General features: G+C 46.2%; 1 protein-coding gene across 4 annotated transcripts in view; it reads left to right on the plus strand.

The window, feature by feature from the left end:
* The window catches only part of trim2a (tripartite motif containing 2a), a 258,355-nt gene that overhangs the window by 48,453 nt on the left and 193,678 nt on the right, over positions 1-16,224 (plus strand). The gene's annotated exons all lie outside the window — the stretch shown is intronic.

The raw sequence follows: 16,224 nt of genomic DNA on the forward strand, positions 1-16,224 counted from the left end.
CATAAATAATTTGCATGCAAATGTAAATGGGCTTTTGACAGAAAACATAATTGAGTTGTGGATGATGAAGAAAGTTGCTAATGGATACCAGGGGGCAGGAGGAGGTATGTGCAGTCTTACAGCATGTTAACATGGATGAAAGTAGAGAAGAAACTGGAGGCCCTTACAGGGATGTCTGCTTCATCGTTAGCAACTGATGAAGTTTCTGAAGAATGGAAGGTGGCTAACCTTCTGAGGCTACGTCCACACTACACCGGATAATTTTGAAAACACCGGTTTCGAGTATAAACGACAGGCGTCCACACTAAGCGTTTTTCAAAATATCTCCGTCCACATTAGGCGGATATTTGGGCGAATCTCCTCCTACTGGGCATGCGCAGGACACACAGAAAACAAGTGAAGAGGAAACAATATACTTAGTATGCGTTTGTCCAGTTACAGAGTAGAAAAACTTTGAAGAAATTGCTCTTGGCTGTCGCACAGGAGGACTTAAAAGTTAAAATAAACAAATACTGGAGCGTATGGAGGCAACCAACAGGGAGTTCACGGACAGTATAACCCAGCTGACGACGAACATTGAAAAACTGACTAACTCTGTTGCATTAATAAAGCACCTTGTTAAATGTATAAAACGTCTGCATCAGCGTTATCTTGTATTTCCATACAATGTTACATAAGGCTGTTACACATCTATTGTCAGAGAAGTACTTGCATAAATAGGTAAACCACCTTAATACAAGCAAGGACAGAAAACAAGGTAAAGTGAGTATACTTGTTCACTTCTTCACTTCGTTGTTAAAACAACGAACATCTGTTCCGGCACGTCATGACAGAGTTTTTAAATAGTCAAAAAAGCTCACTTTACAATTTAATTCTCACGCCGTTCACACCGACTGCGCGTTATAACAGCAGTACGGCAGTGCTTGCGCAGTACCAAGCAGAAGCAGAAAAAGGCATTGTTGTTGTGTTGTCATGACAACATTTTTAAATCTCTCCGGTTATCCCATACACAGTACGCCGGATATTAAGCGTTTTCAGATTTATTCACTCTGGAGAGTGTTTTCGAAAATCTCTGTTTTCGGGGGCTGGAAACGCCGGCTCAGTGTGGACGGGAGCGCAAAACGAAGAGAAAAAGCTTCGTTTTCAAAATTATCCGGCGTAGTGTGGACGTACCCTGACATCTGATATCAGTCTGACATCAATAGTGGGGAAGTTGCTGGAGGGAGCTCTGAGGGATAGGATCCCCCTGGATAGACAAAGTGTCCCAATACTATATTTGGGACACTTGTTAGTCTTCATTTTAAACACAAAATAATCTGCAGATGCTGGGGTCAAAGCAACACTCACAACATGCTGGAGGAACTCAGCAGGTCGGGCAGCATCCGTGGAAAAGATCGAAGTTTCAGGCCGGAATCCTTTGTCAGGACTGAAGAGGGAAGGGGCAGAGGCCCTATAAAGAAGGTGGGGGGAGGGTGGGGAGGAGAAGGCTGGTAGGTTCCAGGTGAAAAACCAGTAGGAGGGAAGATAAAGGGGTGGGGGAAGGGAAGTAGGGAGGTGATAGGCAGGAAAGGTGAAGAAAGAATAGGGGAAAACACAATGGGTAGTAGGAGGTGGAACCAAGAGGGAGGTGGTAGGCAGCTGGGGAAGGGGACAGAGTGACATAGGGATAGGGGGAGGGAATTACCGGAAGTTGGAGAATTCTATGTTCATACCAAGGAGCTGGAGAATACCTAGACGGTATATGAGGTGTTGTTCCTCCAACCTGAGTTTAGCCTCATGGCAGTAGAGGAGGCCATGTATGGACATATCTGAATGGGAGTGGGAAGCAGAGTTGAAGTGGGTGGCTACTGGGAGATCCTGTCTGTTTTGGCGGATGGAGCGGAGATGCTCGACAAAGCGGTTCCCCAATCTGCGTCGGGTTTCACCGATGTAGAAGAGGCCGCACCGGGAGCACCGGATGCAATAGATGACCCCAACAGACTCACAAGTGAAATGTTGCCTCCCGTGGAAGTACTGTTTGGGGCCCTGAATGGTGGTAAGAGAGGAGGTGTAGGGGCAGGTGTAGCACTTGCGCTTACAAGGATAAGTGCCAGGTGGGAGATCCGTGGGGAGGGATGTGTAGACCAGGGAGTCGCGGAGGGACTGAACTTTTCCTTCGGTACATTGACGACTACATTGATGCTGTTTCCTGCACCCATGCTGAGCTGGTCAATTTCATCGACTTTACTTCTAACTTCCACCCAGCCCTCAAATTCACTTGGTCTATCTCAGACACTTCTCTCCCGTTCCTCGATCTCTCGGTCTCCATCTCTGGAGACAGACTGTCCACTGACATCTTCTATAAGTCCACTGACTCTCATAACTACCTCAACTATACCTCTTCCCACCCCGCCACATGCAAAAATGCCATTCCCTATTCCCAGTTCCTCCGCCTCCGCCGCATCTGCTCCGAGGATGAGGTTTTCCATTCCAGGATATCTCAAATGTCCTCTTTCTTTAAGGATCGTGGTTTCCCTTCTGCTGTCATCAATGATGCCCTCACCCGCATCTCCTCCATTTCCCGCACTTCGGCTCTCACCCCATCCTCCCGCCACCACAACAGGGACAGAGTTCCCCTTGTCCTCACCTACCACCTCACCAGCCTCCGGATCCAGCACATTATCCTCCGCAACTTCCGCCACCTTCAACAGGACCCCACCACTAAGCACATCTTTCCCTCTCCACCCCTCTCCACCTTACGCACGGGTCGGTCCCTCCGCGACTCCCTGGTCCACATGTCCGTCCCCACGGATCTCCCACCTGGCACTTATCCCTGTAAGCACAAGTGCTACACCTGCCCCTACACCTCCTCTCTTGCCACCATTCAGGGCCCCAAACAGTACTTCCAAGTGAGGCAACACAACACTTCATCTATTGCATCTGGTGCTCCCAGTACGGCCTCCTCTACATCGGTGAAACCCGACGCAGATTGGGGGACCGCTTCGTCGAGCACCTCCGCTCCGTCCGCCAAAACAGACAGGATCTCCCAGTAGCCACCCACTTCAACTCTGCTTCCCACTCCCATTCAGATATGTCCATACATGGCCTCTTCTACTGCCATGATGAGGCTAAACTCAGGTTGGAGGAACAACACCTCATATACCGTCCAGGTAGTCTCCAGCTCCTTGGTATGAACATAGAATTCTCCAACTTTCGGTAATTCCCTCCCCCTCCCTTCCCCTATCCCTATGTCACTCTGTCACCTCCCCCAGCTGCCTACCACCTCCCTCTTGGTTCCGCCTCCTACTACCCATTGTGTTTTCCCCTATTCTTTCTTCACCTTTCCTGCCTATCACCTCCCTGCTTCCCTTCCCCCACCCCTTTATCTTCCCACTTACTGGTTTTTCACCCGGAACCTACCAGCCTTCTCCTTCCCACTCTTCCCCCACCTTCTTTATAGGGCCCCTGCCCCTTCCCTCTTCAGTCCTGACGAAGGGTTCAGGCCCGAAACGTCGACCGATCTTTTCCACGGATGCTGCCTGACTTGCTGAGTTCCTCCAGCGTGTTTTGAGTGTTGCTTAGTCTTTATTTTGTTTGGATGTGAATTCACAGGGCTTGATCAGCAAATTTGCAAATGTTGATGGTGAAGAAATTTCACAAGGGAAGTTTGATCAGAAGTGGCAAAGGGATTCCAATTCAGGAAGTGTCAATTAATGCTTTTTGGAAAGTCAAATCAACAAAGAACTTGTACTGTGAATGTTAGAAACATAGAAAATAGGTGCAGGGGTAGGCCATTCGGCCCTTCGAACCTGCACTGCCATTCAGTATGATCATGGCTGATCATCCAACTCAGAACCCTGTACCTGCCTTCTCTCCATACCCCCGATCCTTTTAGCCACAAGGTAGGCACTAGTTTGTAACCGAACAGAGGGATGTTGGGATAAAAGTGCATACTCCATTGAAAGTGGAATCACAGGTAGATACTGGGTTGTGAAAAACACATCTGCACTGGCCTTCATCAGTCAGGGCATTGAGCAGAGGAGGTGGAACAATATGTTGCATTTGCCTAAGATCAGCTGGGGCCGCACTTGAAGTACAATGTACAGCTTGGGTCACCTATTATAGGACAGTTGTGTCAACTGACATTGTCAACTTGGCTGATGCTGCAGCAGTAGAAAGGTTAATCACCAACAGTAATGAGATGGCCTACAGAGATAATGTGTCCTGGTACCAGGCAGATAACCTCTGCCTCAACGCCAGCAAGACAAAGGAAATGGTTCATAAACACAAGAAAATCTGCAAGTGCTGAAACTCCAAAGCAACACACACACAATGCTGGAGGAGCTCAGGAGGCCAGGCAGCATAAATGGAAAAGAGTAATTGTCGACATTTCAGTCCAAGACCCTTCATCAAGGTTGGAAAGGAAGGGCAGAAATCAGAATAAGAAGGTGGTGGGAAGGGAGGAAGAAGTACAAGGTGGCAGGTGACAGATTCACCACTCTCTGGCTAAAGAAATTCCTCCTCATCTGTGTTCTAAAAGTACACCCCTCTATTCTGAGGTTGTCTCTCTGGTTTTGGACTCTCCCACTAGAGGAAATATCCTCTCCACATGCACTCTATCGAGACCTTTCACCATTTGATAGATTTCAATAAGGTTACTCATTCTAATGAATTATCATGAATACATGTGCAGAGCCATCAGATGCATTTCAGATGACAAGCCATTCAATCCTGGAATCATTTTTGTGAACCTCCATTGAACTCTCTCCAGTTTCAGCACATCCTTTCCAAGATAAGGGTCCAAAACTGCTCACAATACTCCAAGTGAGGTCTCACCAGAGCTTTATAAAGTTTCAACATCACATCCTTGCTTTTATATTCTAGTCCCCTTGGAATGATGCGAACATCGCATTTGCCTTCCTCACCATAGACTCAATCTGCAAATTAACCTTTAGGAAGTCCCTCTGTGCCTCAGTTTTCTGTATTTTCTCTCCATTTAGAAAATAGTCAACCATTTCATTTCTTCTATCAAAGTGCAAACCATACACTTCCCAACATTGTATCCCATCTGCTATTCCTTGCCCCATTTTCCTAAACAGTCCTTCTGTAGCCTCTCTACTTCCTCAAAACTACCTGCCCTCCACCTATCTTCATATCATCTGCAAACTTTGCAACAAAGCCATCAATTCCATCATCCAAATAATTGATAAATAATGTAAAAAGAATTGGCCTCAGCACAGACCCCTGTCGAACACCACTAGTCACCGGCAGCCAGTCAGAAAAGGCCTTTTTCATTCCCACTCTTTGCCTCCTGCCAATCGGTCACTGCTTTATCCACGATAGAATCTCTCCTGTAATACCATGGGTTCATAGCTTGTTAAGCAGCCTCATGTATGGCACCTTATCAAAGGCCTTCTGAAAATCCAAGTGAACAACATCAACTAATTTTCCTTTGTCTATCCTGCTTGTTATTTCTTCAAAGAATTCAAAGAGTGGTCTGGCAAGATTTTCCCTGAAGGAAACCACGTTGACTAGGGTCTATTTTAAAATGCGCCTCCAAGTACCCTGAGACCTCATCCTTAACAATTGATTCCCAACATCTTCCCAGCCACTGAGGTCAGACTAACTGGTCTATAGTTTCCTTTCTTCTGTCTCTCTCCCTTCTTGAAGACTGGAGTGACATCTGTAATTTTCCTATCTTCCAGAACTAGTGATTCTTGAAAGATCATTACTAATGCCTTCACAATCTCTTCAGCCACCTCTTTCAGAACTCTGGGGTGTACACTATCTTGCCAAGGTGACTTACCTTCCTTCAGACCTTTCAGTTTCCCAAGATCCTCTCTAGGATCTTCTAGTAACTTCTCTAGTAACTCTCACACACTTCATACCCCTTGAACTTTCACCATACAGCTAGTGTCTTCCACAGTGAAGACTGCTGCAAAATACTTATTCAGTTCATCCACTATTTTGTTCTCCCCCATTACTACCTGTCCAGCATTGTTTTCCAGCGGTCCAATATCCATTCTCGCCTCTCTTTTACACTTTATATATCTGAAGAAGCTTTTGGTGTCCTCTTTAATATTATTGGCTAGCTTACTTTTGTATTCCATCTTTATTTTCTTTATGACTATTTTTGTTGCCTTTTGTTGGTTTATAAAATCTTTCCAATCCTCTAACTTCCCACTAATATTTGCTCTATTATATGCTCAGACTTTGGCTTTTATGTTGGCTTTGTCTTCCCTTGTCAGCCACGGTTGTGTCATCTATCCTTTAGAATATTACTTCCTCTTTGGAATATATGTGGGCCAGGGCCAGATGGTCTGCATGCTAGAATGCTTAAGGATGTAGCCCAAGAAATAGTGGATGCATTAGTGATAATTTTTCAAAACTCTTCAGATTCTCGATTAGTTCCTGAGGATTGGAGGGTGGCTAATGTAACACCACTTTTTAAAAAAGGAGTGAGAGAGAAACCGGGGAATTATAGACTGGTTAGCCTGACATCGGTGGTGGGAAAAATGCTAGAGTCAGTTATCAAAGATGTGATAACAGCACATTTGGAAAGCGATGAAATCATTGGACAAAGTCAGCGTGGATTTGTGAAAGGAAAATCATGTCTGAAGAATCTCATAGAATTTTTTGAGGATGTAACTAGTAGAGTGGATAGGGGAGAACCAGTGGATGTGGTATATTTGGATTATGAAAAGGCTTTTGACAAGGTCCCACACAGGAGATTAGTGTGCAAACTTAAAGCACATGGTATTGGGGGTATGGTATTGATGTGGATAGAGAATTGGTTGGCAGACAGGAAGCAAAGAGTGGAAATAAACGGGACCTTTTCAGAATGGCAGGCAGTGACTAGTGGGGTACCGCAAGGCTCAGTGCTGGGACCCCAGTTGTTTACAATATGTATTAATGACTTAGATGAGGGAATTAAATGCAGCATCTCCAAGTTTGCAGATGACACGAAGCTGGGCGGCAGTGTTATCTGTGAGGAGGATGCTAAGAGGATGCAGGGTGACTTGGATAGGTTAGGTGAGTGGGCAAATTCATGGCAGATGCATTTTAATCTGGATAAATGTGAGGTTATCCACTTTGGTGGCAAGAACAGGAAAACAGATTATTATCTGAATGGTGACCGATTAGGAAAAGGGGAGGTGCAACGAGACCTGGGTGTCATTGCACACCAGTCATTGAAAGTGGGCATGCAGGTACAGCAGGCGGTGAAAAAGGCGAATGGTATGCTAGCATTCATAGCGAGAGGATTCGAGTACAGGAGCAGGGAGGTACTACTGCAGTTGTACAAGGCCTTGGTGAGACCACACCTGGAGTATTGTGTGCAGTTTTGGTCCCCTAATCTGAGGAAAGACATTCTTGCCATAGAGGAAAAGAAGGTTCACCAGATTGATTCCTGGGATGGCAGGGCTCTCATATGATGAAAGACTGGATCAACTAGGCTTATACTCTCTGGAATTTAGAAGATTGAGGGGGGATCTTATTGAAACGTATAAAATTCTAAAGGGATTGGACAGGCTAGATGCAGGAAGATTGTTCCTGATGTTGGGGAAGTCCAGAACAAGGGGTCACAGTTTAAGGATAAAGGGGAAGCCTTTTAGGACCGAGATGAGGAAAAACGTCTTCACAAAGCGATTGGTGAATCTGTGGAATTCTGGCAAGGATGTGATTGGTAAGTGGGAAGCCTTCAAAGGAGAAATTTTGAGAGTGCAGCGTTTGTATGTTCCTGTCAGGATTAAAGGCAAAGTGAAGAGGAATATCCCTTGGTTCTCAAGGGATATTGCAACTCTGATAAAGAAGAAGAGGGAGTTGTATGAAATGTATAGGAAACAGGGAATAAATCAGGTGCTTGAGGAGGATAAGAAGTGCAAGAAAATACTTAAGAAAGAAATCAGGAGGGCTAAAAGAAGACATGAGGTTGCCTTGGCAGTCAAAGTGAAGGATTATAGAGCTTTTACAGATATATTAAGAGCAAAAGGATTATAAGGGATAAAATTGGTCCTCTTGAAGGTCAGAGTGGTCAGCTATGTACGGAACCAAAGGAAATGGGGGAGATCTTAAATAGGTTTTTTGCGTCTGTATTTACTAAGGAAATTGGCATGAAGTCTATGGAATTAAGGGAATCAAGTAGTGAGATCATGGAAACTGTACAGATTGAAAAGGAGGAGGTGCTTGCTCTCTTGAGGAAAATTGAAGTGGATAAATCCCCGGGACCTGACAGGGTGTTCCCTCGGACCTTGAAGGAGACTAGTGTTGAAATTGCGGGGGCCCTGGCAGAAATACTTAAAATGTCGCTGTCTACAGGTGAGGTGCCGGAGGATTGGAGAGTGGCTCATGTTGTTCTGTTGTTTAAAAAAGGATCGAAAAGTAATCCGGGAAATTATAGGCTGGTAGATTTACGTCGGTAGTAGGTAAGTTATTGGAGAGAGGACTAAGAGACAGAACCTACAAGCATTTGGATAGACAGGGACCTATTAGGGAGAGTCAACATGGCTTTGTGCGTGGTAGGTCATGTTTGACCAATCTATTGGAGTTTTTCAAGGAGGTTACTAGGAAAGTGGATGAAGGGAAGGCAGTGGATATTGTCTACATGGACTTCAGTAAGGCCTTTGACAAGGTCCCGCATGGGCAGGTTAGTTAGGAAAATTCAGTCGCTAGGTATCCATGGAGAGGTGGTAAATTGGATTAGACAATGGAAGAAGCCAAAGAGTGGTAGTAGAGAATTGCTTCTCTGAGTGGAGGCCTGTGACTAGTGGTATGCCACAGGGATCAGTGCTGGGTCCATTGTTATTTGTCATCTATATCAATGATCTGGATGATAATGTGGTAAATTTGATCAGCAAATTTGCTGATGATACAAAGATTGGAAGTGTAGTAGACAATGAGGAAGGTTTTCAGAGCCTGCAGAGGGACTTGGACCAGCTGGAAAAATGGGCTGAAAAATGACAGATGGAGTTTAATACAGACAAGTGTGAGGTATTGCACGTTGGAAGGACAAACCAAGGTAGAACATACAGGGTTAATGGTAAGGCACTGAGGAGTGCAGTAGAACAGAGGGATCTGGGAATACAGATACAAAATTCCCTAAAAGTGGCGTCATAGGTAGATAGGGTCGTAAAGAGAACTTTTGGTACATTGGCCTTTATTAATCAAAGTATTGAGTATAAGAGCTGGAATGTTATGATGAGGTTGTATAAGGCATTGGTGAGGCCGAATCTGGAATATTGTGTTCAGTTTTGGACACCAAATTACAGGAAGGATATAAATAAGGTTGAAAGAGTGCAGAGAAGGTTTACAAGGATGTTGCCAGGACTTGAGAAACTCAGTTACAGAGAAAGGTTGAATAGGTTAGGACTTTATTCCCTGGAGCGTAGAAGAATGAGGGGAGATTTGATAGAGGTATATAAAATTATGATGGGTATAGATAGAGTGAATGCAAGCAGGCTTTTTCCACTGAGGCAAGGGAAGAAAGAAACCAGAGGACATGGGTTAAGGGTGAGGGGAGAAAAGTTTAAAGGGAACATTAGGGGGCACATCTTCACTGAGAGAGTGGTGGGAGTATGGAATGAGCTGCCAGATGAGGTGGTAAATGCGGGTTCTTTTTTAACATTTAAGAATAAATTGGACAGAACATGGATGGGAGGTGTATGGAGGGATATGGTCCGTGTGCAAGTCAGTGGGATTAGGCAGAAAATGGTTCGGCACAGCCAAGAAGGGCCAAAAGGCCTGTTTCTGTGCTGTAGTTTCTATGGTTCTATGGTAAGAGCTACACACCATACACCTTCTTAACATCCCTATTCGACCTTCCAAAATTAATCACTTCACATTTTTCCATGTTGAGCTCGCATCTGAAACAACCTTCCACACAGCTCCACCAAACTTCGTGCCATCTACAGTCTTACTGATGCACCCTTCCACTTCCTCATCTGCCATTTATAAAAATCACGGAGAGCGGGGTCCCTTGCAGACTCCGCTCTCCATCTGCTACTGCGGTCTACCTTCTGTTGGTAAGCCAACTTTCTCTGGATGCCATGCCTTCTAAATTTCTGAATGAGCCTACCATGGAGAACCTTATCAAATGCCTTATACACACCTCCACTGCTCTCCCTCCATTGATTGAGAAATCTGGTACTTTGCTGCCACCGAGGGTATTCATGAGGTTTTGTATGAAGTGTGCAGCCTGGAGCCCATGCCTCCGTTTCTCAGTGCTGTAGTTATTGCCTTGTGGAAGGTTTAATCTATGGTTTGTGGATTGGACTCTATAATTCACATTATTTGTGTTTCTGGTTTCTGGCCACTCCTTCTTTTGTTGCTATTTTGGATGATTTTGATTGGGAAGGCCTGCAGGTAGCAAATGACACAGCACTAGGTTGAAGTGAACTTACTGAACTGAATATGTCTGGACTCTTTTCATGATGATTTTACTGGTTGGTGTTTTATATTCTGTGAATTTTGCTCTTTTCTCTTGCCGTATGTGCAATTCGTTTTCTTTGTGCATTGGGTGTTTGTTAGTCTTTTTCAAGGGGTTCTTTTGGGCTTCTTGTTTCCTGGCTGAATCTCAGGGTTGCATACACCTAGTCCTATATAACATACCTCATCATATGGTGAACCAGTGACTGCTGTGAAAGAGCAGCTGACAACTAGGGAAAGACTTTGTGACAGCCTGGAAAGACAGCTGGCAGGAAGGAACAGACCCCACTGGAGCTGCCGCGGGCTAGCTACCCACGGCAGCGGGATCCAGCACGCAAAGGTGTGAGGGTCCCACCCATCCTTGGCTACGAAAACTTGTAAGAAGATACCCCCTGAGTCAGCGAGAGCGGGGGCGGAAGATGACTCTTCAGTAGACAACCTGGCAACGGATACAGGACGGAACAGACAATGAGTCGGATGATCAGCATACCTGTGGCTACAGCAGCTGCAACAGGACACAAGCACAAGAACTGCGTGTGTGGCTGGGCAAAGGTTACTTCCACTACAGGCCTGGAAATACATCAGGACAGGAAAGGATGCCTGAAGAAGGGGCAACAGGGACCTCGCATCGACAGCTACTTTTTGAGAAGCAGGTCGAGTCAGTCGACTGAAGTTCAGCAGCAGGACAAAACCCAAAGTCTGCAGGACCTCAATACAGGCTTCCTCCACTATCCGAAGGTAGAGCGTTCCTACGAAATGGTTCGTAAGCCGGAATGTCATAAAGTGAGTAAGCAATTACCATTTATTAATATTGGGAAATTTTTGAGTGTTCCCAGACCCAAAAAAACCCTACAAAATCATGCCAAATAACACACAAAACCTAAAATAGCAGTAACATATAGTAAAAGCAGGAATGATACGATAAATACACAGCCTATATAAAGTAGAAATTCTTTCCTGCAGCACTGTCTAGTGCAGCGAAAATCTCGCGGAAGTGCTCTCGGCAGAAACACTCTCTCCAGTAACCTTTAAGCTATGAAGCTGCCAAATCATACCAAATAACACATAAAAACACACAGCCTATATAAAGTAGAAATAATGTATTTACAATGTATTTTCACTTACCGGAATCGGGAAGACTCCAATAAATTGCAGTTTCGTCACAGTTAAACACTTGCTTATACGAATAACCACCTGATGCAATTGGCAATCGCCTCTGATCTGGGCCGACATTTACGTGCCGGGTGGCACCTAATTAATTAGCTTGTTTATTTCGGCTTTTTTCTTAAAGGTGTGCTGGGTGCATTCCGACTACCACTGTACCGCTGCATTCTTCGCGGCAATGTATCGGTCCGCGGCCCGGAGGTTGGGGACCACTGTTTAAACTATGAAGCTGCCCTGGCCTCAGAAACCGATCAAACCACCCATGACTACCTTTAAATTCCACTTTCGTCACCATCGTCCAATGCTTTCAGTTTCAGCTTTTTAAAAAGACTGACTGATTTCTCCTTAAGTATAAGAAAACTTAATGGAACACCACGCTTTGTACACCCATCAATCCACTCAAGCAATAGACTTTCCATGTTATCCATTATTGGATGCCGACTAAGAGAGACTACTTTGCTACAAGCAGAACCAACAGTAACATCGGCAGCTTTCAAAATTCTTTCTCTCTGCGTATAAATAGTGCAAATGGTGGACACAGGCAAGTTCAACGAGCGGACAATGTCCTTACTTCATTTACCATGATTGAAATGCTTAATTATGTCTAGTTTTACGCTAAGTGTAACACCATTAATGAGCTCTTTTAGGCTTTTCCGATACCTTAGAACTCCTCTTGCTAACGGATGCACAAAATAAATCGAGATAAAGCATGTGTTTAAGCAATGCAGGCTAGAATGCAGTTCCAGGGGAGGAGCTTGGCTGTTCAGGTGCACACTGCCTCTTATTGCGTGCTGCCTTTTTTTGTAACGGTGAAAACACCTTCTGTTAGCAAAAACAGGTAACTAATGTTGGTCTTTCGTCACAGTGGGATGTCGTAAAGCAAACGTTTGGAAAATGGGGGCCACCTGTACCCCTGTCCCAGCTGAGGAAGAGCAAGGCACAGGAGAGCAACCTGAACCCAGCCCATTACGACCTGCAACAGAAAAGAAGATCCAGGGGCGAAAGCCGTTGATCAAGTGGCCAAAATCCTGAGAGAAGACAATGTGGGAGGAGGTCAATGATGACCTCTCCAACATCTTAGAGACACTCAGAGGCACCACCATGAAAAAGGTGGAAAGAATGAGGAATTAATCTATAGCTATGGAGCAGAACGTTTTGGAGTGCTAGAGAGGAAGAAAACTACATCGACGATCCCCATTAAGTCCAGGAGACAGAAGGAAATAGATCATCTAGTCAGACAGAGGAGGCAGCTGAAGAAACAATGAAGGAAGGCCACAGAGGAGGAGAAGGAAGGCATAAACCTGTTGCAAGCAGACATCTGGAGCAGGGTTGCGACACTGAGGAGAGCTGAGGACCTAGTAAGGAAGTGCCAGTAGAAGGAGCGGACAAGAACAAGCTTCTATGAAGATCCCTTCAAGTTTGTGAAGGGTCTCTTCACAGGAGGAGAAGAGTGGAAGTCTTTCAGTGTCAAAGGCAGAACTGGAAAAACACCTGGAAAAGTTATACACAGACAACTGACGCCATGAAGAGATCACCCTCCCACCTGACATGCCACCAATCCATCCACCGGAACACCAACTAGATATTAGCAAACCTAGATGGAGTGAGGTGGAGAAAATTGTGCGTAGAGCAAAGGCCGCATCAGCCCCAGGTCCCAGTGGAGTGCCGTACAGGTTCCACAAAAATGCACCAGGTGTCCTGTGGTTCCTTTGGAGGCTCGTGAAGGTGGTATGGCGTAAGCAGGAGATACCAACATCCTGGCAGAAAGTTGGATGAATCCTGATCCCAAAGGAAAAGGGTTCATTAGAAATCGGCCAGTTCCACCAGATTAGTCTCCTAAACTTTGAGGGCAAAGTCTTCTTTAGTGTGGTGGCTCATAGGCTGTCAAGATATCTGCAAAGAAACCATCTGATTGATACATAAATCCAGAAATCAGGGATCTCAGGCTTCTCTGGCTGTCTGGAACATGCTTGCACCATCTGGCATCAGATCCAGGTCGCAAAGAAGGAGGGAACAGTTCTTCACGTGGTGTTCCTGGACCTCGCCAACGCCTTCGGCTCGGTCCCTCATAACCTCCTCTGGACTGCTTTCGACTTCTTCAGGGTCCCAGTGGCCCTTCACACCTCGTTAAGGCCTACTTCCACAGCAGATGACACCACAGTGTGGCAACATCTGGAAGTGGGAATCATGGCCGGTTGTACTACCTCCCCGTTAGCCTTCACCATGGCCATGGAGGTGATCATTAGAGCATCTCGATGGGTGGTTGGAGGACAGCGCATAAGACCTGGCCTGAGGCTGCCGCCTATCAGAGCATACATGGACAATCTCACAACATCACCACGACCAAGGCTTGTACTGTACGCCTGTTGAGAAATCTTCAAGAGAACATTGAGCAGGTTTGGCAGGAGATCAAGCCGAGCAAGTCCAGAAGCATCTGTATCACCAAGGGGAAGCTGGTGGACCAAAGCTTCTACATGGGCAATGAGACGATTCCAACAGTCTTCGAGAAGCCTGTGAAGAGCCTAGGTCAGTGGTATAATGCATCCCTCAAAGACATGGAGCAGGTAGATCAGTTGCCATCAGTAGCCCCGAGAGCATCGACAGAACCACACGCCTTGGCAAGTTGAAGCTCTGGTGTATGCAGTTTGGCTCCTTCCACGCCTCATGTGGCCTCTAGCTATGTATGAAGTTCCAGTCTCGAAGGTGGAAAAGCTGGAGAGACTGATCAGCTCATACGTAAGGAAATGGCTTGGTCTTCCCAGGTGCCTCAGCAGCATAGAGCTCTTTGGCAAAGGAGTCCTAGAGCTACCCATTTCCAGTCTTTCAGAGGAGTACAAGTGCTCCAAAGTAAGACTGGAGATGATGTTAACAGAGGCAAGTGATCCATTTATAGCACAAGCTGCCCACATCCTGGATACTCGGAGGAAATTGACTCCAACAGAAGCAACCGAGCAAGCGAAGGCGGCACTCAAGCATGGGGACATCGAGGCCGAGTGCAGCAAGGGAGGAGCGGTCTTGACCTTGGGGACCGTACACCAGCCTGGAACAAGGCTGCTCCATCTGAGAGAGATATGTCGGCAGGAGGAGACGGCAAGGTGCACAAAGGCCATCACTCAGGCAAGGCAAGGACAATGGATGAGATGGGAGGGAGTGGAGAAAAGAAAGGTCTCCTGGAAGGAGCTGTGGGAGATGGGGACATTCAAAGTGAGCTTCACCATCAGGGCTGCCTTCGATGTCTTGCCGTCTCCCATGAATCTCAGCCAGTAATATGGAGAGGACCCCACATGCTCCCTCTGCCCGACTTCAGCAACACTAAAGCACATTCTAGTGGGCCGCAAGACCAGCCTTACTCAAGGCCGATGCACCTGGCAGCACAACCAGGTGCTATGGTGTCTTGCAGCAGTACTGGAAAGACGGCGGATGAGCGTCAACACTCTCCCTCCCCCTTCATCCTGCTGGCCGTTAACAGCATTTGTCTGGGAAGGTGAGGGTCAAGCCAGATTCGATACATCGAGTCTAGACACCGGCCGGCTAGGCAGGGCACGTGATTGGAAGATGGTGGCAGACTTAGGCCAGAGGCTGTGCTTCCCAACTGAAATCGTGAAAAGCAACCTCAGACCAGACCTTGTGCTCCATCTCGTTTACATCATCGAGCTTACAGTGCCCTGGGAGGATGCAGTGGAGGAGGCCTGCGAGCGCAAGAAGCTGAGGTATGCTAAGCTTGCAGCCGATGTGCAACAACGTGGCTGGAAAGTAAGGGTCCGACTGGTCGAAGTAGGCAGCAGAGGATTAGTAGCCACATCGACATCAAGGCTACTCCAGGAGTTGGAAGTGCGAGGGAAGACACACCGACAATCCGTCAAAGACCTCTCAGGCACTGCTGAAAAGGGTAGTCATTGGCTTTGGATGAAGAGCAAGGATTCCATCTCGGCTCCCAAGTGAGTGAAAGGCATCTAGCATCTAGGGGGTGAGGCCGGGATGCCAGGGTTCACTGCTGAACCCTCCGGAGGTGTCGTGGGCCTATCAGCGAAACACTGAGGAAAGAGGGCACCGACTTGATAACTCAGAAGATGCCACCACTCACTTGGCCACCCCACAGAGTCTGGGCAGCATGTCTCAGGAGTGCAAATAAGGGATATTAACATCTAGTCCTATATAACATACCTGCATACATATTTTTATTATAAATGTACTTTGAATCTCTTTGAGTCAATGTGCTTTGTCACATCCTCAAAGAATTCAATCAGACTTGTGAGGTGTGACCTGTTCTTCACAAAGGCATCCTGACTATCAGTCAATGCTTTTCCAAATACTCATAAATCCTGTCTCTTGGAATTTTCTCCAATAATTTGCCCACCATTGTAGTAAGATTGCCCCTACTCCCTTTCTGGAACAAAGGAATAACATTTGCCACCCCACAATCATCCAGTGGCCAGTGGGAATGCAGAGATCATCAGCAATGTTGCAATAATCTCTTCCCTCATTTTCTGTTAGAATAGTATCTTGGGGTACATCCCATCCGGCCCCATGGACTTATCTGTCCTGGTTTTTCAATGGCTCTAACACATCCTCTTTCTGATCAGAACGTTCAAGCATATCAGCCTGTTTTACACTGTTTAGCCTTGGCCGCCTTTCCCCAAATCCATTCCATGAAGCACT

The sequence above is a fragment of the Mobula hypostoma genome, chromosome 4 (assembly GCF_963921235.1).
Source record: "Mobula hypostoma chromosome 4, sMobHyp1.1, whole genome shotgun sequence".
NCBI lineage: Eukaryota > Metazoa > Chordata > Chondrichthyes > Myliobatiformes > Myliobatidae > Mobula > Mobula hypostoma.